Raw genomic sequence first — 25,862 nt, 5'->3', positions numbered from 1 at the left:
CTTTATTTATTCAGCACAGTGTACATCAATGAGGTCAAACTGACCCCAAGTTACATTCAGTAGTGCTGATAAAATAGTAGAATTAGATCGGTGATCCTCTGAAGAACAAGAGAAAATAACATAACTGTGAAAATTGTACAACTGGATCAGTAATCCTCTGAAGAGCAAGAGAAAATAACAGAACTAATAAAATAGTCTTTGCCTGCATATAGCAAGGCAGTGTGCATACCAATTCCCTAGGCTATTGATATTAATGACCTTGAAAATACAGCTATCTTGGAGATCTAAAACTTCAGAGAGAAGAGGCCGCAGCTTCCATCCAAAAGGATGCCACTTCTCCTTTTTGCAATTGAAGAACCACCTCCCTGCAATCCGCATGAAAGTCTGCAATCTGTAATTGAAGCAATCTCCCATTCTCAGCTAGGTGCTTCTCTTTTTCAAAATTCTGTACAAAGAACACCATTCTTTGTAAATAAATGACAAAGGTAAGAGTATCTATAACTACTATTCTTCAGCACATGGTGAGGATCCCATTAGTAAATCAATATCCCATTAGTAAAACTTGACATCAAGTAATATACAAGCACTACAACAGAAGTATTTGCACATATGTAGGTCTTGTTGTAAATCATATAGGAGATGCAAAACTGACAAGCAAAACAATGCGAAAAGAAATAATTCCATCTCGATAGTATCCTCATCATGTGAGATGGGATCAATCTGATGCATGGAGGGCAATGAGAGGATCCAGCCAACACCAGGTCATCAATTTCACTTTATAGATAGCTGAGCACTTCCATGGACAAACCTTCATTACACCAAATGTAAACAATTGTTGGTTACTGTTTTAACTATAACCCATGACATGGCAAGCAATCAAGAAATTAGTTATATCAGATATTTAGATCAGCAAAGGGTAGTAGTATATTCCTAAAAAAATTGTTCTGCAATACCACATATCAACAGTGAAAGGCACGCATAGACATGGCTCCATTCAGACAACTACATTCAGAAGCACAATACTACCGGCAGTGCTAAACCCTGAAATAATGCAGACAAAGCATTCCTGCATGTTGACTCCTATGAACGGGCTGATTACAGAAAAAGAAGACTCCCAAATGAAACCAATGGTAAAAGGAAAATTCTGAAAGGAAACTTGGCTCACCAATGCTTAGTGGTTTCAACAATTTCCCACTCTCTTTGCCAAGTTCTTTATTCTTCTCCTTTCCAAAATTCTTCACAAAGAAATGGAAGCCATGAACAAAATGTATGATTTGTACTGCAAACACAGCAGGCCAAACAGCTATGTCCAAGTGTTGGAGTATATTGAGCCCATGTATAGAGGCCCATTAAGAGGCCCATGTATAGGTCTATATATATCCACCCATCTAGGGTTTGGAGGAATACAGTGGATTATTCCCCTCCTACATGGTATCACAGCCATCTCTCTGGGCACTGCCGCTGGCTGCTCTGCTCTGAGCACCGCCGCCGCCGTAGCTGCGCCGCCATGGCGCGCCGCCCGCCGCCCGCCCCCTCTTCCTCCTCCTTCCCTCCCCTCTCCTCTGCTCCTTCCCCTGCAGGACGCCGCCGCGCCACCTCCATGGCTCCTTCCTCTGCTGGGCCGCAGCCGCCGCCGCCTGCCTTCACCTCCTCCTGGGATCTCTCCTCTGCTGCGCCGCCGCCGCAGCCTCCCATGGCCACCGCCGCCCGGCGCCGGGCCCTCCCCCTCCTCCTTCCTCTCTTTCTCTATTTTACCTCCCCTGCACGCCCCTGCCAACGCCGCCGCGGACGCCGCCTACTTCACCGCCGCGGACGCGGGCTCTTCAGGCGCCGCGGGCGCCGCGTACGCCGCGGGTGCCGCGGGCACCTTGGGTGCGGGCGCCGTGGGCGCGACCGACGCGGGCGCTGCGCACGCCGTGGCCGCGGACGCCGCGGGCGTCACGCGCGCCGCGCCCTCCATGGTGGGTGACCACTGGGCTCCGCCGCCGCCTGAGCCTGCAGGGGTCCTTCTGCCGCCGCCGCCGCCCGCCCTCCCTGCTAGTGGCGGGCAGCTCAACGCCGCCACCGCCGACTACGGCTCCCTGGGCGTCGTTGCTGCTGCCTAGGGAGGCCACCACCTGGACGCCGCCACCTGGACGGCCCTGGGTGCGCTGCCCGGCGCGGCGCAGCAGGCCCCCATAGTGCGTGGGCCCTGGGTGCAGCCGCCGCCGACGCACCTGGAGGCCGCCGCCGCTGCACACCTGACGCAGGGCCTGGCCCAGGCTACCGCCACCGCCGCCGTGGCCGCGGCCCCTGCGGGCGCTGGGACCCCGGCTACCGCCGCTGCCGCACCCTCCTCTGTTCTGGGCGCTGCCGCCGCGCCATCCCCTGTTCTGGCCGCCGCCGCAGCCTTTGTGGCCACGCACGCCGCGCAGGCCGCGCGGGCCGCCGCCTCCCTCGCTGCCGCGCACGCCGTCGCGCCCAAGAACCTTGTGCGGGCCGCTGCCTCCCTCGCCATGGCGCGCCGGCCGCCGCCCGGCACCGGGCCCTCCCCCTCCTCCCTCGCCACTGCGTAGGCTGTCGCGCCCGCCGCGCACGCCGCACAGGCCCAGGTCGTCGCGCCTGCCGCAGGGGGGGTGCATCTCGTCCTCAACCCCAGCCGGCGGCCATGCTCGCCGCTGCTGCTCCCCTGTTCGCGCCGTTCTGGACCCCGCCCGCTCCACCCAGCCAGCAGCCGACCTGGCCTGGGGGGTGCGCACTGGCGCAGTCCTTCAGCGCCATGGGGCGGACGGCGCCGGTCAGCACCGAGTGGATCGCCGACTCGGGTGCCTCCTTCCACACTACCCCACATGCCGGTATCCTCTCTTCTGTCCAACCCCCACACCCCTCTTGTCCTTCTTCCATCATGGTTGGTGACGAGTCTTGCCTTCCAGTCACCGCCGTGGGTTCTGCTCCTGGCTCTTTTCGTCTTCCTAATGTTCTTGTTGCTCATCAGATGGTTCATAACCTTCTTTCCATTCGTCAGTTTACAGCTGCCAATTCTTGTTCCATCGAGTTTGATTCTTCTGGCCTCACTATAAAGGATTCGGCCTCCCGGCGTCCGCTACTCCGGTGTGACAGCACGGGGCCCCTTTACACCCTTCGCCTTCCTTCTTCCGCTGCACCAATCTCGCCTTCTTCTTCGCCCTGGCCGTCTTGGTCTGCTGCTTTTGCCGCGACGCCGTCTTCCACCACCTGGCACCGCCGTCTTGGTCACCCTGGCCGCGACGTTCTGGCTCAGCTCAGTCGTAGTGCCGCTGTTCCTGGTACTAGGGCTCCTGCTGAGCCCCTCTGCCATGCGTGCCAGCTCGGTCATGTTCGGCTCCCTTTTTCTTCTTCTTCGCATGCGACGCATGCATTTGACATTGTTCACTGTGACCTGTGGACCTCTCCTGTACTTAGCCTTTCTGGTTATAAGTACTATTTGGTGGTGGTCGATGACTTCTCGCACTACTCTTGGACGTTTCCTTTGCGCGCCAAGTCTGAGACCTTCCCCACCCTTCTCCACTTCTTTGCCTGGGTGTCCACTCAGTTCGGCCTCACCGTTAAGGCCGTCCAGTGCGACAACGCGTATGTCTTGTCCCGTTCTTTCTTCCTCTCTCGGGGTGTTCAGCTGCGTATGTCTTGTCCGTATACCTCTCCTCAGAACGGCAAGGCTGAGCGGATGATTCGCACGACGAACAACGTCGTGCGCACCCTTCTGATCCAGGCTGTCACAGAGCAGTCCAAATAATACCGATCAAGTGCACTAATTAACCATTTAACTTAATCCTCCAATAATGCACTTCACCAGTACACTCAGACTGCCTGCTTTAACCAGGATCGGTTGCACCGGAACTCTCGCCAAAAGACGAGCACAGGTGATTACAAGCAACAAAAGTTTTCAAACTTAACTTACAGCCAGAGTTAAACCAAAGTCTCCAAATTAATTTACAATAAAGTTTTACGAGCCAGAGTTACATTTCGAATACAGAGTTCAAACGCAGCGGAAAATACAAAACAGATTAAAACAAGTTCGAAATACCGCACGGTAGATAACGTCGATGACAAAAGACAAGCTTCACATCTTGCCCACTGATGTGAGGCTCACCTGCCTGCACTTCACGGAGAAGGCGGAACCCACTCGAACGTCCAACCTGGAGGAAGAGGCTGACCACTCCAGGACGCACCGATTTCCTCGAAGTCTTCCGGAATACAACCTGCTCAGAAGGGTTACAACCAAACCCTGAGTATTCTAATACTCAGCAAGGCTTACCCGTCTATGGATATACTTAGCCCATTACCTAGACATGCACAGCTCTTGGCTCTGGGTTATTTTGCTGAAAAGCTACTAAAACTAGATCCTTACTTTCAATATTTTAACTCCAATTGTGTTGATAGCTAGAAACTAGGTTTGCCTAATTCTCTAGAGCACACATGGTTAAACATATTATCTTTTCAAGAATATCAACAAAAGTCCAACTTTACTCTTTCTGCCTTTCAATCCTTACTACGATGCGACGCATTGACCAAGGCTCTCATATCCGCGAGTCACGGCGAATCGATCCGATTTAACCTTGCAAGGTGGACCTAACTCACACGACACGTGAAAACCCCGTCGGGCCACACACGTCAACTGTTCCCATAATTACCCCGAAGTCTGAATCAAGCCCGCAAGCACCCGGATGATGAGCCCCGCACGTGCGAACACCCAGTGAACCCGTGGGCTACTTTACCATCCGTCAACCCTACCCAGCACCGCAGGTCGAGACCCAGATTCCGACGCAATTAAGGTAATTAGCTTACCGGTTTCGACTACCTCCTACTTCCGGCATGTGGTTAGTACTGTTCAATCCTCAGTCAAAGGGCCAACAACGGAACGGTCCTCAATCGACGCAGGCGGAGACTCAACTTTCCTTAATCAATAATCATGTCCAACTTTACCTCCGCCCGGTCTCCAATTTCCCTTCTCATTGCATTATTTCTCATAACACTGCCTGAAGTAACAACCCTATATCTCGCGGGTGACAGGAAATCACCCGTCTTCTACCGGTTTACTTAAGCCTAGCAGTGCTAGCGATACCTACACTAGTAATGACACTGGGTAATCAAGATTATGCATCTATGGTTCCAATCAAATCCTTGAACGTATATGCACAATACTTTAATTATAACATGGAGTAATTAAAATAAGGGATATGCTCCGGGGCTTGCCTTGCAAGTCAGTGGGGTTAGCGGCTTCTTCGGGGGCGTGCTCAACGGCTTCCTCCTGCTGCTCTTCTGCTTGCGGCTCCTGGACCGGCTCAGCGATCAGCTCGTAGGCGACTTCGGTGTCGGCGGCTACATGAGGGAAAAAAAAATGCCATGCATGAGACTCAAGAAATGATGCAAAGCACTACTCACAACGAAAGACATGGACCAAACCCCAAAAGCGTCTACAGAGCAACCTTACAACTAGGGTTACGATAGCAATGGTTTAGAACGGATGTGCAGCTTTTGGTTCTAAGCCCTTTTAGCCTGAAGTGTTTCCTATCAAGCAAAAGTTACGAACTCGCTTCGAAGGATCAACATAACTCTAGAGCAGCATGGATCAAAACAGGAGCTTGCTTGATTGAGATTACACAAGCATGGAATCATTAACTAGCAACAAGAATTTATCGAAATGAAAAGAATCAAGCACTAATAGATCCACACATACGCACATAGGCTATGCACCTGAAACTTTTTCAGGGGACTACACGTGCAAAGAATAGGCTACCATAAAATTTTCAAGATTTTTAGACAAACAGAACAACCCATACAAAATAATCTAGCTTAAACGCAAACCATAAATTTAGCAGGGGCAAAAGTGACATCTCACCAGCACAAGTATTTTTCCTCTGAAGATCTTGATTTAAGAAGACTATCAAATTTTGGTTTGCATTTTTAGCATTTTCATGCATTTCTCTACCAATTATCAAACTTTCACTCAAATCAACAAAAAGAAAAACAAAAACTAGAGCCACGGGGCCCACCCGTCAGCGAAATAAAGAGAGGGAGGGGGAGCGAGCTCCCCTGCTCTGCCCGCGTGCCCGGCCAGCGGGGCAGCGCAGCGGTTCGCGCGCGGAGCCAGCGCGGGGCCCGCGGCCGAGCAGGGCGCGAGAGGGGGCGGCCAGCCCAGGGCGCACGCGCGGCGGGGCGGGAAGCGCGCGGGGCGGCGGCGGCTTGCTGCGGCGGCGCGCGGCGTTCTCGCCGGCGGCGGCGCAGACCGGCGGGGGGGGGGGGGGGGGGGGCGGGGCGCGCGGCCAGGAGGGTCCGGCGGAGCGGGGGCGCGCGGCCGCGCGGCTGGGACCCGCGCGGAGGCAGCCCGCGGCGGGCGCGGCGACGGCAAGCGGCGGCCACGGCGGGGCAGCAGCATTCCGGCGTCGGCGGCGCCTAATTCATGCAGGGAAATGGCCGGGAAGGAAGAGGGAGGCGCAGAGAAGCTCACCGGCGACTCGATTTGAGCGGAGGGAGGCCGGAAAGTGGAACTCGACGAGAGGGGCAGAGCTCGACGAAGCTTCAATGGCGGCCGCGGTCTGCAGCTTCGATTCCGGCCGGCGGATGGCTCAATCAAGCACGAGATGGAGCAAAGAAGGTGTAGGGCGAGGTTGCGCGGCTTGCAACGCGAGGAATCGAGGCACGGCGGCGAGAGGTGGCCGGAATCGGCACCGGCGCGGCGAGCGGTAGCTAGGGTTGCTCGGCTCTGCTGTGCACTCCGTGCGACGCGAGGAAGGGGAACGGGGAGGCGAAAACGAGCACGACTCCGTGCGGATAAGGACGGGAGTGTGTGCACGATGGGCGAGGTTCGTCGGCGCGACGCGTGGCGACCCCAACGTCGAGGCCGGCGAGGCACTGACCAAACGAGGGCACAGTAACCGAATTTGTGTGATTTTAGCCGACTTTGACCGTCCAAAGCTCCAAATTTTACATTGGAACATGAAATTTGGCCAAAATAAAAGTTGTAGAGGACGAGAAAATCTACAACTTTGCTTTTGGGCGAAAGTTGAATTGAAGCTCGGATCAGAGACAAAAACGCGATCGAACACTGCTAAATCGATGTTTACCGCGCGAACACGATTTACGCTAACGACAAGATTAACTCCTAATTAGCGAATCTAAGCTCATGATTAGCGCTCAGTAACACTGGGGTGTTACACAGGCTTCTCTGCCCCCACGCTTCTGGGCTGAGAGCCTCCACACCGCCACCTATTTGCTCAACCGTCTTCCGTCCACTGCTTCTCCTGCTCCCACTCCACACCACGCTCTTTTCGGTACCCCTCCTCGCTACGACCACCTTCGAGTTTTCGGGTTTGCGTGTTACCCTAACACCTCCGCCACTGCTCCTCACAAGCTGGCGCCCCGCTCGACTCGTTGTGTGTTCCTTGGTTACTCCCCTGACCACAAGGGGTACCGATGTTTTGACCTCACCTCTCGCCGCGTCCTGATCTCCCGACACGTCGTCTTTGACGAGTTGGATTTCGCCTACTCCACCTCCTCCACACCTTCTTCTGACCCTGAGCTGGAGTCTATATTTCCGACTGACCCGGTGGTTCAGCCACCTTTTACTGTCTGTCCTTTCCCTGCAGGTTTTCCCGGTACACCGGGACCGTTCCCGGTGATCCCTGCTGCACCCAGCGCGGCCCCGGTGCCCGCAGTCGCGCCACGCGCGGCCCCGGTGTCTCCTGCTGCACCGCGCGCGGCCCCGGTGCCCACGGTCGCGCCACGCGCGGCCCCCGGACCTCCGGTCGTGCCGCGCACGGACCCGGTGTCTCCAGCTGCGCCACGCGCGGCCCCGGTGCCTTCCCCTGCACCAGAGCGGTACGCTCAGCCAGTGCAGCTGTACCGGCGTCGATCGGCGCCGAACCCGGCACCGCAGCGGTACGCTGAGCCGGTGCAGGTGTACCGGCGTCGATTGGCGTCGACACCGGCGCCGTCGACGCCTCCTGCTCCGGAGGCTCCTGCGACGCCGACACCGGAACCGTCGACGCCTCCTCCGGATCCCTCTCGAGCCGAGCCGGAGGTGTACCACCCGCCGGTCATCCATCGGGATCCTCGACATATCCATCCCATGGTGACTCGGCGGATGGCGTCCTAGGCCGCGACTCTCTCTGCCACCGAGGGAGAGCCGCGGGTCTCCGGTACCCTCCTCTGTCCGCGACGCCTTGGTGGATCCTCACTGGCGTCGCGCGATGGAAGAGGAGTACGCGGCTCTTCTTGCCAACCAGACGTGGGACCTCGTGCCGCGTCCGTCTGGTTGCAATGTGGTGACTGGCAAGTGGATCTGGAAGGACAAGCGTCGGGCTGACGGCACACTGGAGCGCTACAAGGCTCGCTGGGTTCTCCGGGGGTTCACTCAGTGGCCTGGTGTGGACTATGATGAGACCTTCAGCCCTGTTGTGAAGCCCGCTACGGTGCGCACGGTCCTCTCGCTTGCGCTCTCGCGCACTTGGCCTGTGCACCAGCTGGACGTGAAGAATGCGTTTCTTCACGGCACCTTGTCAGAGACTGTTTACTGCTCTCAGCCTGCGGGATTTGTGGACTCGAGTCGTCCGGATATGGTCTGCCGGCTCAACAAGTCTCTCTACGGACTGAAGCAGGCTCCACGGGCTTGGTACTCTCGGTTCGCCGCATTCTTGCTGACACTGGGGTTCACCGAGGCCAAGTTTGACACGTCTCTCTTCATCTACCGCCGTGGGGATGAGACTGCATATCTGCTGCTATATGTCGATGACATTGTGCTCACAGATTCCAGTCAGCAGTTGCTTCAGAGTGTCATCTCCTCTCTACAGCAGGAGTTCGGGATCTCGGTCAGCTCCACCACTTCTTGGGCGTCACTGATGAGCCTCGCCCGTCTGGTCTTCTCCTTCACCAGCGGCAGTACGCCCTCGATATTCTGGAGCGGGCTGGGATGACTGATTGCAAGCCCTGCTCCACTCCAGTTGACACTCAGGCGAAGCTGTCTGCTGATCTGGGTGATCCGGTGACTGATCCTACGGCCTACCGGAGTTTGGCCGGCGCTTTGCAGTATCTCACCTTCACCAGGCCGGACCTCACCTACGCTGTTCAGCAGCTCTGTCTCCATATGCATGATCCCAGGGAGTCACACCTTGCTGCGCTGAAGCGTCTCCTCCGGTACGTCCGTGGCACTGTGGACCTCGGCCTGGTGCTTCACCGCTCGTCCTCTGCTGAGCTGGTGGTCTACACCGACGCTGACTGGGCTGGCTGCCCGGACACTCGTCGCTCCACCTCCGGCTACGCCGTCTTCCTGGGCGGCAACCTGGTCTCCTGGTCGTCCAAGCGGCAGCCGGTTGTCTCCCGCTCCAGTGCCGAGGCGGAGTACCGGGCTGTCGCTAACGGCGTGGCGGAGGCGTCCTGGCTACGACAGCTCTTGGCGGAGCTCCACAACCCGCTCGCCAAGAGTACGCTCGTCTACTGCGACAACGTCAGCGCCGTGTATCTCTCCACCAACCCCATCCAACATCAGCGGACGAAGCACGTGGAGATCGACCTACACTTCGTGCGCGACAGAGTCGCAATCGGCGATGTTCGGGTACTCCATGTCCCGACTACCTCCCAGTTTGCTGACATCTTCACCAAGGGGCTACCCTCCTCGACCTTCTCGGAGTTTCGATCCAGCCTCAACGTAGCCGGTGGCTAGTTGTGGCTGCGGGGGGTATTTGCCCTTTGTACTCTATTTGTACTATCTTCTTGTCCAGTCTTGAACACCGCTACGTCGGTAGTTCATACTGCGGGGGGGGGGTGTTAGCTTTCTTGTTGTCCAGTCTTGAACACCGCTGCGCCGGTAGTTCAGACTGCGGGGGGGGTGTTGGAGTATATTGAGCCCATGTATAGAGGCCCATGTATAGGTCTATATATATCCACCCATCTAGGGTTTGAAGGAATACAGTGGATTATTCCCCTCCTACACCAAGTCCGTATTGCAAGGCTCAATCCGTCAAAGGCTTAGCTTCGGACAAACAGCTATATGCAAGGCCATATTGCAAGGCTCAAGTAGTCAAAGGCTTAGCTCAATCTTCTCTGTAATTTTATGCAAAAATTAAAATTCTACAAAGGGCTTTTCAGATCTTGCCTGCCCCAACTTGCTTGGGAAAAAAGGCTATGTTGTTGTTGTTGTTGCTGCTGCTTTTCAGGTTCCAAAACTGGCTCTCCCAGATCTTGAGTGGGGAAACCTAAATGGATCAGATTATATTATAACAAGGAATCTAACTGAATGCAGATGCACATAAAATTATTCAAGATTGATGGATCAGTCACAGCAACAACAACAACAACAACATAGTCTTTTTTCCCAAGCAAGTTGGGGTAGGCTAGAGATGAAACCCGAAAGAAATAAGTTCAAGGTTCAGCCACATTGATAGCTAGTCTCCAAGCGCTCCTATCCAAAGCTATCTCTTTAGAGATATTCCAATCCTTAAGGTCTCTCTTAACCGACTCATACCACGTCAGTTTAGGTCTACCTCTACCCCTCTTTACATTATCGACCCGCTCAAGAACCTCATTACGCACCGGCGCCTCAGGAGGCCTTCATTGGACATGTCCAAACCATCTCAGCCAATGCTGGGTAAGTTTCTCCTCAATTGGTGCTACCCCGACCCTATCCCGAATAACTTCGTTCCGGACTCTATCCCTCCTTGTGTGCCCGCAAAACCACCGCAACATCCGCATCTCTGCTACACTCAGTTGCTGGACATGTCGCCTTTTTGTAGGCCAACATTCAGCACCATATAACATCGCCGGACGAATTGTTATCCTATAGAATTTGCCTTTTAGCTTTTGTGGCACCCTCTTGTCACAAAGAATGCCAGAAGCTTGCCGCTATTTCAACCAGCCAGCTGAAATTCTATGCCTAACATCTTCATCAATGTCGCCATCCTTTTGTAGCACCGATCCTAAATACCGAAAAGTATCCTTCTGGATCACCACTTGCCCATCTAGACTAACGTCTCCCTCCTCATGCCTAGTCGCGCTGAAATCGCACATCATGTACTCGGTCTTGGTCCTACTAAGTCTGAACCCTTTCGACTCTAACGTGCGTCTCCACAGCTCTAACTTCCTATTAACCCCTGCCCTACTCTCGTCAACTAGCACCACATCATCAGCAAAGAGCATACACCAAGGGATCTCACCTTGTATATCCCTTGTGACCTCATCCATCACTAAAACAAATAAATAAGGGCTCAATGCTGACCCCCTGGTGTAGGCCTATGTTAATAAGAAAGTCAGTGGTGTTGCCATCACATGTGCGGACAAACGTCGTCGCATCCTTGTACATATCCTTAATGTACACAGCAATGAAACATAAATGCTATTAGCCTGAAACTACTTTGCACGTGTAGACAAATTGAGATTATATTTATAAGTTAATAATTATGGTTCACAAAAGTGATTTCCCCATATCTCTCTGTTTATTTTGCTGTAAACCTTTGAACAAGAAAATAATTTATATAGCACTGATTATGATTATAAGTTTCATATTAAGGTTGCAAAGATGTTTCAGGAGAAGTGTCATCCTTTGGTCAGGCCCAAGCTATGCCACAAATCACGCATAGCAGATGGCATCGATACTTAACACACTCTTTCCAGATTATTTGTGTGCACCTGAAACAATGAAAAGGAATGAGACAATTAAGGTCAGCAAGCGCAGTTACCACCTAAAAAACTTGCTTCATGAAGGGGTTCCTAGGCATGATCATTATCTGTTTCCTTGTCAAATGACTCTTTCTAGACGTTTTGAGAATAAGGTTAATTTTTAATCAAATACATGTGGGCAGAATAGGTGCAAGTCAAAATGGAGAATAATTCGTTCTCAGTTGTAGGACTATCTTTCTTGAATATACAGGAATCGTTCTTAGGTCCTAGCTAGACTCATATTAATTCTCTGGTCCTTTTTTCTCCTCTGTTCTTACTTGTTTGATGGAGTCAAGGATATTGGTATGCAGGTCATTAATAAGTTCAGGAGCATTCGTTCCATTCAGCAGTTGCACCAGCATCGCAATGAGCAACATTAAACCTAGGAAAGCTGAAGCAAGAATGCAAATTAATCAGTGCTAGGACAAAAAATATCGAATGCAAGTAGACAAAGAAGACTATAAGAAAACCTAAACGCCTTGATATCTTCAAGATTGTGTAGCAATTTTTTTACTGAGTTACTTTCGCACTAATCAAATAAAGTCTAATCTTTCTACTTCCTCCTCCTCCCTCGATCAGGAAAGAGACGCCAATTAACCTGCGGCGAACAAACCCCGCACCATTGGAGAATAGCTCACTGCCTACACGGCTGCATCTCGAAGAGTCGACCAAATCCCTAGATGTAGCTTACAACAGAACGTGGGTGGGGACGGAGTAGACCGAGGAGGGGACGGAGTGGGGAAGGGGCAAACGAACCTGAAGCGGTGGCGCGCGGAGAGGGGCACCCCGGTCGAGGAGAAGGCAGCGGGGGAGGGCGACGACGGCGGGGGAGGGCGACCGATGATCCGGAGCAGGGGAGTGGCGCGTCGTGGATGGGGACGGCGTGGAGCGCGGGAGCGGCGCATCGGGGACGGGGACGGCGAGGAGTGGGGGAGGTCGGAGGAGCCTGTGCACACCGGGGGTCGAGTTTGGGAGGATCTGGCGGTGGCGGACCGGCTCGCAGGTTGCAGTTGCGCGAGGGGGATCGAGGGACGAGGGGGCTGGTGGCGGGGGCTGTGCAGCGAGGGAGACGACGAGGGGGCTGGTCGGCTGGTCGCAGGTCTCCGTGCGGGATGTGGGGAGCGGGTGTGAGTAGATGAAAACGGACGGAAGACGGGAAAATCCCTCAATCATTTTTGTTTCTGTTTTTTATATTGAAAAACAGGAGCGGAGCGGAATAGCCGGATACGAGAGCGGAAACGGATATAACGGACACGAAAATGGACGGGAACCAAAAAATCTACCGGAATGTATTATTATTTAATCACCACTCGTTTTGTATTTATATAACACTAGACACTTCTTTACACAAGCTATTTTTCAAAAATATGATCAATATTTATTGTTTCCTACTATTAAACGGTAAAATATATATATTGATGTTGAGAAATATGTATTGATGTTGAGAAACTTGAGAGGATATATGGTGTGTCAATTTATTTTTTTCCGGATTTTATAAATATGGAAAAATACGAGATTATCCCGGTTAAAAACGGGATCCTGCAAATACGGACAGGATACACCCTCTCCCGCTTCCCGTCCCATTTCCATATTTTTCCGTAAATATGAAAATAGTCGGGATAAATATAGAAATACGAGCGGGGCGGAACGGGATTTTTTTCTGTCCGTTTTCATCATTAGGTGTGAGTGTCAGGCTCAGATCGCACATCGCACAGAGATCAAACAACGGACGCTCGAGATTTTCCAGAGGACGAACGACGGGGGAGGCGTCTCTCGTCGCACCACGTGTAGACGAACCAAAGAAAAGTAACCCTTACTTCTTTTTATTAGTAGTATAAGAGATAGAGATACTGGTAGAGATTGAAAAGAAAAGAGATAGTAATCATGGAAGAAAATATTCATTCAAAAAAATTACATATTTTTCCTATCATCATAGTTTATTTATTTCCTAACTGCAATAATAACATTCCTCCATCGATGATGCAGACAAAATCCAATTGCAAGCATCTGGAGGGCTGTACTTGGACCGGCGCGGTACGAAGACGTGGCAGTGTGCCATGGGCCGTGTTTGGCCTTGGTAAAAGACTTGTCGTGCCAGGACAACACGGCACGATGTGCCGACCGTGCCTAAAAATCTAAAGCTGACACGACATGAGGCACGACAGAGCTGGACTCGGCCGGCAGGGCATGACCCAAGTCCCAGCTCTAACCTCAAGTTCTGGGTTCGACTTCATGTGGGAGCGAATATTCTAGGATTTAACGATATTTGTGCATTAAATGGTAGGCGATGTTAAAATTTGCTTACGCGTGTGTTATAGAGGTGAGTGGGCGTGCGTTGTGAGTGTCTAAATTGTACTATGTAATCTCAAAAAAAAGAAAAAATAAAAGAAAAACAGAGTGATACAGATACAATTTTCAACCAGAAAAGTAATATGATGTAATGGCGAAGAATAAAAATAAAATCACACGAGAATGCACCTATGTCTAATAATACGAGGCCATGGGGCCAGGAACGAGATCCTCTGCAGTCGGTCTCCGTGACTGCTCTCGGCAGTCGCTGCATCGCTACCGTTCACTGTCATCCAACGGAGCAGTTGAGTCCAGGCACTCTACCTCGTTCGCACGCTGTGCGGCCCAACAACACGGCCTGCTAAGCGCCGCCACCGTCTTCTGCTCAAGCACCGCGCCGTCACCAACTGATGCTCGAGTGACGCGGATAGAGAGCGACGCCGTCGCCATCCCCTCGCCCAGAGCCCCCCCCAGAGCGGGCTGCATGCCGGCGCTGCTGCTCGGGACGCACGTAGTTGCGCAGATGCTGAGCGGCGAGGCGGACCCGCTGTTCATGCCTACGGCGCGGCCACGACATCGGGTTCAGCAGCACCGGCAGCGACGCCGGGTGACCCGACCGAGCAGAAATCCCCGACCAGCTCGCATAGGTAGCTAGAGTTCCTCTTCCTTTGTCCATCTCAATGCGAAAACAGAGCACAATGCATTCAGAAATAAGACCAAAACCTCCATTTGTGAAATTTGTGTTAATAATGATTCATAAGTCAGATTATTCATTCGTTCAGTTCAGTTAAGTTCAGCGGTGTCCTCGAATTGCAGCTCAACTCCAATCCAATCCATGGGCGACCCAATCTCGTTCTGGTTCTTCTGCTTCCCTTACCTTGTCGTTGCCGCACTATGCTTGGATGTGTGCTTACATGGCGTGGAGGCCTCCACGATGCGTGTCACCAACTGAAAGTCGCCGCCATTAGCCCAAGAGTACTAGCTGGAGCACTAATCCTAACACCAGCACGGCCTTTTCATACGCGACGATGCAGCCCGCAGCGAAGGGACGGCGACGGCGAGATGCTCGGCATGGGAGCGGCGACGATGCAGCTCGTAGCAAAGGGACAGCAGCGGGGTGGCTTTGGGCGAGCGGATGGCGATGGGGGCTCTGGGCGAGGGGAAGGCAACGGCGTGGCTCTTCATCCGCGGCGCTCGAGCGTAAGATGGTGAGTTGGTGACGGCGTGGCGCTTGAGCAGAAGACGGCGGCGGCGCTTAGCAAGCCGTGTTGTTGGGCCGCACAGCATGTGAACGAGATAGAGTGCCTGGGCTATGACGCTATGCTCCATTGGATGGCAGTGAACGGCGACTGCCGAGAGCAGTCACGGAGACCGACTGCTGAGGATCTCATTGCGGCCAGGGGGAGCTTACCTGATCACGAGCCACCCGACCCCATAAATCCGATCCAATCAAACCGAAATAAAACCGACCCTGCTAAGTGACGAGTCAGGTACCCGCCGAAATATTTGTACTAAAATTAAAAAAATATTCGATCCAACCCAAAAAATACACAAAAAAATACGGGCCAATCCGACCCCACCCGAACCCGACCTGACCCGACCATGTCATGGGTCGAGCGTGGATCAACATTTTTTTGACCTAAAACTCGAAGTGACCTGATCCGAACCCGACCCAACCCGACGGATGATTAGATCTAGACAAGGGACGATGAAGATAAAAAGGAAACCAAGGGTCAAATAGAATAAAAAAATATAAAATAGTGACAATATTCAAAAGACTGGAATACAAAATCTCCTCGTAATGAAATCTAATCCCCGCTAACGACGTCCTAGCTGTAGGATGAGTCGATGCGGGCTGCCTCCGCTACAAGCATATCGACCCCACGCAAACTCCCGCTGCAGCGCAATGGCCCCGCGTCCTTCATACTGCACGCGCCCTTTTTGCCTGCGGTGACCTTCTCTCTGGCAAAGTGGCAATAGAGCAGATTTTTTAGATAAAGGATTTCCAATCTGGCAAAGTGGCAAAGTGGCAATAGAGCAGATGGCTTGCATATTTTGCTAGAGACTCATCGTTTGTGCTGGTCTCCTCGGGAGCATAATTGTGCGGCGGCGAGAGCACCTGCGCGAGCAGCGCATCACCTGATCGGGAGGAGAAGGCCACCGCATAGCAGAAGCAGCATGCGCAAGCGCACTGCACCAGACTAGCAATCAACAGCTCTGTGCTTGTACGGGTAAACAATAGGCAGCAGGAAAACAGCTTCGTGCTTGTTGGGGTGAGCCATAGTCAGGTATTTATTCTATTCTTCTTTGTAATTCATCTAATGTATGTTTATGCAACTTGTTCCAAGTGTAAGTCAACAATGAAGCTTATGCCAGATCATGTTCATATAGCTCCACAAGAATTGTTAAGTCCATTGATCAAAGCCTTACCTTCCAGCTAGAAGGTGTTAGTGATACTGATAGCAAGAGAAGAGAACAAAGGCATTCCCTATCACAGAAATTGAAGGGAACATTATGCCTGATTAATTCTTAATCTTGTAAGTTGCCTCAAATTTCTCATACATTGTTAACCAACACCAGATTATGCTTCACTAAGTTAATATATTTTGCAATTAGGATGCTGTTTACATGGACAGCTCTGGCCACTTGAGCCCCTCTCCCTCGGCTGCGACATGATTCCAGTGTCGAAGGGCCGCACCCCATCCAGCGTCCGCAACGGGTCCCAACTCCCAAGAGTACCTCCGCAATGTTGTTGTGGTAATCATCAAATAACCATCCCTTTGTTACTATAATTGAACATGGCAACAGAAATTGACCATAGCTGTCTCAATCCATGAGAGGTCGAATTGATAGCAATAGCTCTGAAATTAATAGATTTTTAAGCAGAATTTTTAATTGCCACAATTAATGCAGTCGTATCATCCTTACTGACAACAGCCCCAATATGTACTGATTGTAGTACATAGCTAACAAATTTTAGCAAGTTTAATCCTAAAATTAATATAATTTACATATCAAACACCCGAATATACATTTAACTGTCATGTTCATATGCACTACTGCAGTAACGAAGGTATAAATTATGCCATTTATAATGTTGATCAGTACATTGTTTTTTGTAATTATGTTGATCTTTTTCCTTTACAGGACAGACCAATATATGCAACAGTCTTCAATCCGATTATGTATACTGAAAACAACTGGATGGCCTCAGGATCAAATAAATTCAGGAACAACTCAGCAACTGCTCATCAAACATCCACTGTTTTGATCTAAATAAATCTTCTATCATGCCACTGGGATAACGTGCTTTACTCAGAAACACAAATGGGCAGGAGATGTTGGAACAGGAAGATAAGGCCAACTTGCTTTGGGAATTCTTTAAAGAAAGACTGGGCACATTGCACTTCAGCCATATGTATCTAGATTTGAATGCTTTGCTCTCTGCCTCCTCAGAACTAGATTGGCTTGAAAGCCCTTTCACTAAAGAAGAAATTGATTCAATCATTGCTAACCTACCCAACAACAAATCTCCTGGACCTGACGGATTCAATGGGGAATTTATGAAAAAATGCTGGTCACTGATCTCAGAAGATTTTTATGAATTGTGTGCTGGCTTCTTTGACAGAGAAATATGTCTCCAAAGCATTAATGGATCATACATCACTTTGATTCCCAAAAAAGACTGCCCAATCTTAGTAGGAGAATTCAGACCCATCTCACTTTTGAACTCCTCCATTAAACTGATCACCAAAGTTCTGGCAGAAAGATTGCAGAAGGTCATCATGAGATTAGTACATAGAAACCAATATGGCTTTATTAAAACTAGAACTATTCAAGACTGTCTTGTCTGGGCCTTTGAATATTTGCACATCTGTAAAACTTCCAAGAAGAAATTGATCATCCTCAAACTTGACTTTGAGAAGGCCTTCGACATGATAGAGCATCCAGCAATACTCCAAATTCTACGACACAAAGGTTTTGGAACCAGATGGGTTGGATGGATTCAAGACATACTAAATTCAGGTACTTCTTCAGTGCTTCTCAATGGGGTGCCAGGGAAAACCTTTCACTGTAAAAGAGGACTAAGGTAGGGAGACCCTCTATCGCCTCTCCTCTTTGTACTTGCAGCAAATCTCCTACAAACAATGATTAACAATGCAAAAAATGAAGGATTACTGAACCTCCCAATCTCTATTGATGCAAACTCAGATTTTCCAATTGTTCAACATATAGGAAGCACTGTCTCTGGAGAGGTTCTGACCTAAATTCCAGAAAACTTCCTAAAGCGGCATGGTCATTGGTCTGCCTCCCTAAGCAAGAAGGTGGTTTGGGAGTAATCGACCTTACTGCAGATAACAATGCCCTTCTCCTTAAATTTCTGCACAAATTCTACTCTAGAATGGATATGCCTTGGGTCAACCTCATCTGGAACACCTACTATAATGATGGGTCCTTGCCTGGTCAAAAGAAGAAAGGTTCATTTTGGTGGAGAGATATAGTAAAGTTGTTAGATATTTACAAGAAACTAGCAAGTGTTAAGGTTGCTGATGGAACAACAACCCTATTTTGGACAGACTCATGGAATGGCCAAGCTTTAAATCTAGCATACCCAGAACTTTACTCCTTTGCCAAGGACAAAGGAAGCTCCTTCAAGAAGGCACTTGAATTCCCCCTCTTGATTCAAAACTTTCATTTGCCATTAACTATACAGGCCCATCAGCAGTTCCAAGAATTAACCATAAGCATACAGCATCTACAGCCCCAAGGGGACAAGGACATTTGGCACTATTCTTGGGGGAGCTTGATATTTTCCATCTCAAGAGCTTACAAGGTGATTATTGGACACAGAGAAGTACACCCGCTCTTCCTCACAATCTGAAAATCAAGGTGTCAAATAAAACACAAGGTGTTCTTTTGGTTACTCCTAAGAGATAGGCTAAGCACAAGGGAACTACTTAGAAGAAGAAATATGGAACTACAATCATACACCTGTGATCTTTAATTCTGCAGAAGATTGAATCAGTAACTCATTTATTCCTACGCTGCAACTTCGCCAAAGCCTGCTGGGCATCCATTGGAGTATCTGTTATAGCTACCAGGCCTTTACTAAATATCTTCAAGCAAATAAAGGAGAAATTACAGATGCCACTTCACATGGAAATCATCATACTCATGGCGTGGAGCATTTGGGTAACAAGGAATGATTGAATCTTCAAGGATATTGATCCCTCAGTAGAAATTTGCAAAAGGCACTTCATGTCTGAGATGGCTTTATTAAACCATAGACTCAAACCTGAACTTGCAACATCTCTGAACACTTGGCTACACTTATTGTAACACTTCCTTTTGTTTTCTTTCATCTTCTTTTCTTTTCTTCTCTTGCGCCCGCTCTTTCCACTGTCTTTCTTGTACAAAAACTCTGTTATTCCTCTTTTTAAATAAATCACAGTAGGGGTGTGCCCCTCCTGTTCCTTTCAAAAAAAACGTGCTTTATAAGTTAAATCTAGAATGTTTGTACAAAACTGTATTATCTTTATATATATATAGTAGCTCTATTAAATACCCTAGGTATGGAATAGCTTATTCCATACCCGACCTCACCTTCCGCACCAGATATGCTGCTCCGCTCGACCCACCCTGCATTCCGGTTTCGCACGCACCGATTAGCCCGGTCCGCGTCGCCCCCCACACTCCGCCCCCCACCCCCCACCCACCCCACTACCCCCACTACCAGCTCCGCCGCCGCCGAGCCCAGCACCCGCTCCGATTTCTGTTCCTGGCGGCGCACCACCCAATCCCGGCGCCTAGTCGCCGGCTCGCCGCTCCCTCCCGCAGACGCGCCCCACCACCGAAGCTGGTTTCTGTTTTGCAGCTCGGGATTTGATCGGTTCCGTTCCCGACTCCGTAGCTCCCATCGGCGCTCCGCGACGTCGCTCGGTCCTCCCGTCGCCGTCGCCCCCAGGAGAGTACCTGCCGACGGCACCCAGATCCTGCGACCCTATCCTCCTTGGGCCTGCCTTTCCTTAGCACGCCCTCCATCTCCGGTTGCTCGCATCCACCCGAACACCGACCGGCGATTCAAGTTCATCCGCTGCCGATTCGTGCCGGTCCGCGCTGATTCGTCATCCTCCACACGAGGTCCTACCCCGCTCAAGCTACCCCCGACGCCTGCTCAATATTGGATAAATCGCTGGTGATTCCCCTACCGGCGCAAGGTACCCTCTATCCCCTATGGATCTGTCGTCCCCGAGGCTAGCAGCTCTGGCGGCCTCAATGACTCCCTCAGTACCGGGGCCGCGCGGACTCTAACTCCGCCTCCCTTCTCGCCTGCTGCAGGCCACGCTGTGTGGATCGAGGACGCGAACGACAGCGGCCATTTTCGGCCTGGAAGCTTGCTCACCCTCACCTGAGCTGTCGAATCATTGGGGATGTCCTCTCCAGATGCATAAGGTGCCCGTCCATCTGCCACCCCCTTCGAATCCCCATGATTGTACTTGATTTCTCGAGGTTTTGGCATCAGAAATCTCTAATGATGCACCTCTTCCTCGCTGCAGGTATCAGATCGAGTTGGATTTCAGCACCAAGAATTGCACCTGCTGCATTCAAAGCGAAGGCATCACAGTTTGGCTAGTGCTGGATCTAGATCTCAGCCTTGGCCTCGGTGAAATGCAAGGTAGCGAGGATGCCGGCTATGGGAATCCCGGCATGCTCCACACTCACGGACAGAGCTGCACCGTACAGACGCAGGTATGGCCCGCAGCCAGGTTCAAATGCGTTTTTCGTCCTGCTAGTTCGCCTATTATTGATCTCGCATGTTTATGAGCTTAGTTTTATTTTAAAACTCTTTTCCTTCTCTGTGTTCCATATGCACATATAGATTCGTCTGCAATTGAGATCGAGTACACATGCTGGATGGAGGATTTGAGCTAGCAGGTCAGTCAGTCAAACAATCACGAATTCAGCTTTTCACAGCAATTTTGATAAGTAATAATCTAGTAGAAAGCTGGGTTAATTCTTTTCCTGTGAAGCACATTGAGCCAGATCTCATTTGGTCTTGGAGCTCAATGTATCTGCACATCTATTTGGATGCATTGATACTTGAATCGGGACTGCACCTAGTTTAGGGTAAATCTCATGTGCCAGATGCTTTTGACAATACCAACTGTGAGCATTGAATTGTGATCTCGATGTAACCAAGCCTTTGCATGCATTGAACTGTGAGTACTGCCTCTAATTAAATCCACCTATGAATGGAAATACTGCTGCATACGCATATCCTTGTGGGAATTATTTTTTTAATTGAATACTACTTCAACTCATGCAGTAAACGGTGGAGTACATTGTTGATCCCATTTGCTTTGCTAACTGAACTAGCCTTTGGTTAGTTTTCTGAAATCTTCCTGTCAGTTTAGAAAATAATATTGGTTTACCGTATAGGTAATTCAGTACCTAATGCGAGTAGATATATTTCCAAGAGCAATTTTCTTTTGATTTTTGTTTACACAACTGATTCATACCAGATTGTAGGTTAAAGTGCATTGGAAGTTCTGACAATTTCCCTGTATATATGTTCTTGCAGTATAGCTGTAGACTTTAGCTATGGAGTAGTGTTTATGGCAATGCTTTTCGCAAACAAAGTATTTCTTATGCAGGACATTCACTCCATGATCCTGCTCACTGTACAGGTATTACCGATCATCGCAACCGAGGAAACATTTGATATTTTGTAAATAGATCGAGCTTCTACTTCAACTGTAGTTTGTGCAATCATTTGGCAATGACCAATTTTGTTGCTAATGGCAAATGTAATCTGAATTTGATGGTCTGTACAATCCTGATGTTTATTAACTTCAGGGATTTGCAATCCCAATATTTTCTTGACAAGAAAAAATGTCCTCCTATCACATCTGAAATCTTGCTACGTCTCAAATCGCTTAGGTTTTTCTCATCATCAAATTACTGATTTCAGTATTACCTACAGATGTGCAGAGCAAGGAGAAGAATATTGGAAGGCCATCAGGGAGGTTGCCAAGTGAAACGACATGGGATATGCAAAGGTTGTTGACTGGAGAGAGATCGCAGGCCTGCCAGATAGTTGCAGATAGCTAGGCATCTCTATCTAAATTGTGTGCACTAGCATAGCAGTAGTAGTAGCAGTAGCAACGGATAACCGTCAGCTCATCAATCATGCCTGTGTTTGCTTGCCTGTGATGGTTCATGTCTTTCTGAGACATCCATTTGCCTGCCTGTGATGTAATCCTTTCTAAGCCTTGTGGTGTGATGATATGTTCCGAAGAAATCATGCTTGTGCCAAGGCCGGTGTACTCATGTTGTTCCTTTTCTTCACTTGTATGGCAATCATTGGGTTGATTCTAGATTTAAGATATGCAATTCTTTGCAGATAATGATATTTACAATGTGATAATGGCATTTGCAAATGCAAGTCTCAATAATGCTGAGAATTTTACTCACGTTACAAAATAATTCAAAGATTTTTGTGTTCAAGAGAATTATTTTTCTGCTTATAGTATGGCGGCATTTGTAGTATAGTGCAAATAGTTAATTATTTAGTATGCTTTTCCTACCTCATTAAGAAAGCAGTGGGTTCGTTCCGTTAGATGCTATTGGGACGTGGAGGAAAACCGCACGTGGGACGTGGAGGAAAACTGTAAGGGGAAGGAAAACAGAGAGAGGAAAGGAAAACCGTGGGGAGGAAAAAAACCAGCCCGCACGTGACGGATGGGAGCGCGTGGGAGTTGGGGGTGGCGCGCACCCGCTGGTTGGCTCGGCCGCTCGGGGTATGGAATAGCTATTCCATACCCAGGGTATAGAATAGCGGTGTCCTCTATATATATATATATATATATATATATACTCTACTCTGCTTTCACCAAAATATACTCTGGATTTTGGAATGGTATCCGGATCTTATATTGGACTCAATCTGGCTTCCACGTAGTATTGTTTAGAACTTGCAAATTGCTATTTGAATAAAACAAAGCCAAAAACAGATATGGGCTTTCAGTTCTTACACTGCCCAGAAAAGGCCTAAGCGCTTGCTTCTGCACCCTCGACGCCAACCATCCCGAGGCTGTGACCACCTGGAGCTCGCTGGATCGCCTCCGCCCTCCGCCATCGTGGCTGTGGCCACCTGGAGCTCGTTGGCACGGACAAGGGGAGTGGCGATTGAGGCCATAGTTCCAAAAAAAATTGCACAGTATCTGTCACATCAAATTTTTGAATATATACATGGAGCATTAAATATAGTTGAAAAAATAACTAATTATATAGTCTAATTGATTAGCATGAGTTAAATCTTTTAAGTCTAATTAGTTCATAATTAGACATTATTTGTCAAGTAATAATGAAATGTGCTACTGTACCAAAACCCAAACTTTTTCACCAACTAAAACACCCTGAATTGTCCGTGAGGGCGTCAGGACGTGCTGTCCAAATCCTAATCATGGCCAACAAGCGTCATTCGCCTCCACAAAGGAATCTCTAGGTTAGTTGGTTGAACTGTGGTAACATCATTTATCATGATCTTCATTAAATCACTATCCAAAATGAAGGGACCCAATGGTTATCTGATATATGAAATAAAGATTTACCGTTTTGTAAGGAAAGAATTGAGATCAGGGCTTCATATGTGGTTCAAGAAGCAAACCATCAACTAAAGTTTGTTGGCCAAATAGCAATATTGGCCAATAATAATGCTTACATAGACAAATCCTATTTATCAACCTATTCTCATGAAAATTGATCAACGTATTTTTCTACAGTTCAAAAATCATAATTCATTAGTAATAATTGAACTTCAACGATTGTACCAAACTTCAGAGTTCACTACAAAAGCCTTGATGGATTGTTGCATAAAGTTAGCAATATCTGTTAGTATTTTGCTTAGTCTTTATATCTGGTATCCAAAGGTGCATTTGTGATCTGGTTTGACATATTACTACCTAAATTGACTTGCCTGATTAATGTCGGATCGATTTTGTTTGGCCTGTGCTTTTGGTTTGGTCGTATACTCATGCAGATCAGGGTACAATTCCTGAATAACATCTTCCCAACTAGTTCTTGGGCTTAATTTGAATCTGCTTGTGTCACATGATATATACCATTGTTTTTGTATGGTACTAAAACACACTCAGTTGTCTGATCGAGTTTTAATATAACTAGTTAGATGGATCTTTTCATTTTGTAAATTAAAATGGTTTTCAACATTAAAACCACAGTAGAACCATTAAAACTGTATATCTCAAAGTATGCTCCTACAAAATCAAATAGCAGTTCAATTAGCTCTATGAATAATTAATTATACAGTTATTAAGACATTTCATTTGATTTCTGTCGGGTATCACAATTAGGGACACCGTAATCGGGGTACTAAGACCGCTTTTAAAAACACAAACACCTGTTAAGGCAACTAGGCCCACGGCATCCTTCCAATCTGGAAGGAAGGAAAGGATTCAATGAAGCCCAGCACGCGGCCCATTCACATCCCCCTCGAACCCACGGAACGATCTCCGCCTCGCTCGAGGGTCCCTCCCGGGCCCGCTGGACAATCTCCGCCTCGCTCGAGGGCTCCCTTCGGGACCCTCGATCACGCAACGCACCTCCGCCTCGCTCGAGGGTAGCGGATCTACCCTCGAGCGGTGACTCATCTCCGCCTCGCTCGAGGCCGTCTCTCAGCACAAGGGACAAACGGCCCCGCCGCCCAACCGCTCGCCGTACGAAGGCATTGAAAGCCAGCCACTCTGCCACGGCTCAAAGGACAGGCGGCATCAGGCCACCACTCCCACAGTGGATGTGACCGGGGTCCCATCCGCTAACTTCGGTCACCGCTCCGCCATCCAGAAGGCTGTAGCGGCACTGTGGGACACGCAACGCGAGGCAAGACGCGCCCAGCACGGCCCCCGTTCCTGTTCTGCCGACACCGACCATCCGGACTCACCTCCCACTGGGGAAGGGGTCCGGTAACATCACGTGTCCTCCCAAACGGAGCGCTCAGCGTACACGGAAGGGCCCCGGACCTCCCCTTTTTAGGAGCCCGGGACCTCCACGTGTCCCCCGGACCTTCTAGTGCGCACGACCGCACTCCGACCAGGGGGTCCGGAGCCGTCCCGCGCCATTTCTACCGCCGGGACACTATTGGACGACCGGCGTCATCTTCGCTGTACCAAGGACGAAATCCGGGACGACAGCGACGCACGCCGCCTTCGCACAGTGTACTTCCTACAATATCCGACCACTGTACCCCACGATTCAGGGGAGGACGGCGACTTCCATACCCCACTCATGTACGCCGCCCCTCCTTGTGACTATAAAAGGAGGAGGCGGGCTCCCCTTAGCTCTCTCTGGACTCTAATCTGCTTGGTCTCTCTGGCTTCTCTCTTCAAGAGGACGTTCAGGGACTACTGAGCACCCATCTCAACCGACTCCACTCCTAGCTGAGACTTGGGAGCTTCTCTCCCTCTCTCGCCTTGCTTGTACCCCTACTACAAGCACTCCGGGTGCAAGATAATACAGTGCCCTCGCACACCCCTTTGCTGGACGTACGGCCCCGCGGCCGGAACCAGGATAAATCGTGTGTTACTGTGTTGCCTCTTGCATCATCATCTGGGACGAGGAAACATGCAGTATTTACTAGTTGGGATCCGGGCCCCCGGGTCGGGACACCGACAGTTGGCGCGCCAGGTAGGGGCACTGCGTGACATTTTCTCTCTCGTTCCCATTTTGATCTTTAGGGATGGCGAGCAGATCCAACCCGCACCCTATGGGTGTTTCGGATCCGCTCCCAGCGGGACGCGTGATCTCGTTCGGGAGTCTCGAGTTCAGGGCAACCTGCAACGGTTACCTCATGCAGCTCCTCTCCTCCGGACGCAACCCCATCGCTCCGA

At 50.0% G+C, this 25,862-nt stretch overlaps 2 long non-coding RNA genes across 5 annotated transcripts; one reads left to right on the top strand and one right to left on the bottom strand.

Annotated features, from left to right (window-relative positions):
• Positions 1-11,370: 11,370 nt before the first annotated feature.
• Positions 11,371-12,774, bottom strand: LOC120677433. Of its 2 annotated transcripts, XR_005676327.1 has the most exons (3): positions 12,424-12,771; positions 11,946-12,058; positions 11,371-11,637 (listed from the first exon to the last, which is right to left on the bottom strand). It is a non-coding gene; the product is annotated as an uncharacterized LOC120677433 (long non-coding RNA). The 2 variants fall into 2 exon arrangements; XR_005676326.1 differs by having other exon boundaries at positions 11,371-12,058; positions 12,424-12,774.
• A 6,893-nt stretch (positions 12,775-19,667) lies between these two features.
• On the top strand, positions 19,668-22,397 carry LOC120679369. 3 transcript variants are annotated; one of them, XR_005677162.1, is made up of 7 exons: positions 19,669-20,174; positions 20,296-20,409; positions 20,514-20,706; positions 20,837-20,892; positions 21,284-21,339; positions 21,539-21,644; positions 21,941-22,397. It is a non-coding gene; the product is annotated as an uncharacterized LOC120679369 (long non-coding RNA). The 3 variants fall into 3 exon arrangements; XR_005677161.1 differs by having other exon boundaries at positions 19,668-20,174; positions 21,284-21,644; XR_005677160.1 differs by lacking the exon at positions 21,284-21,339 and having other exon boundaries at positions 19,673-20,174.
• Positions 22,398-25,862: the final 3,465 nt, after the last annotated feature.

Source organism: Panicum virgatum, chromosome 6N, assembly GCF_016808335.1.
Source record: "Panicum virgatum strain AP13 chromosome 6N, P.virgatum_v5, whole genome shotgun sequence".
Taxonomy (NCBI): domain Eukaryota; kingdom Viridiplantae; phylum Streptophyta; class Magnoliopsida; order Poales; family Poaceae; genus Panicum; species Panicum virgatum.
Note: the sequence above shows the minus strand (reverse complement) of the source record. Positions and strands in the feature narration are given on the sequence as shown.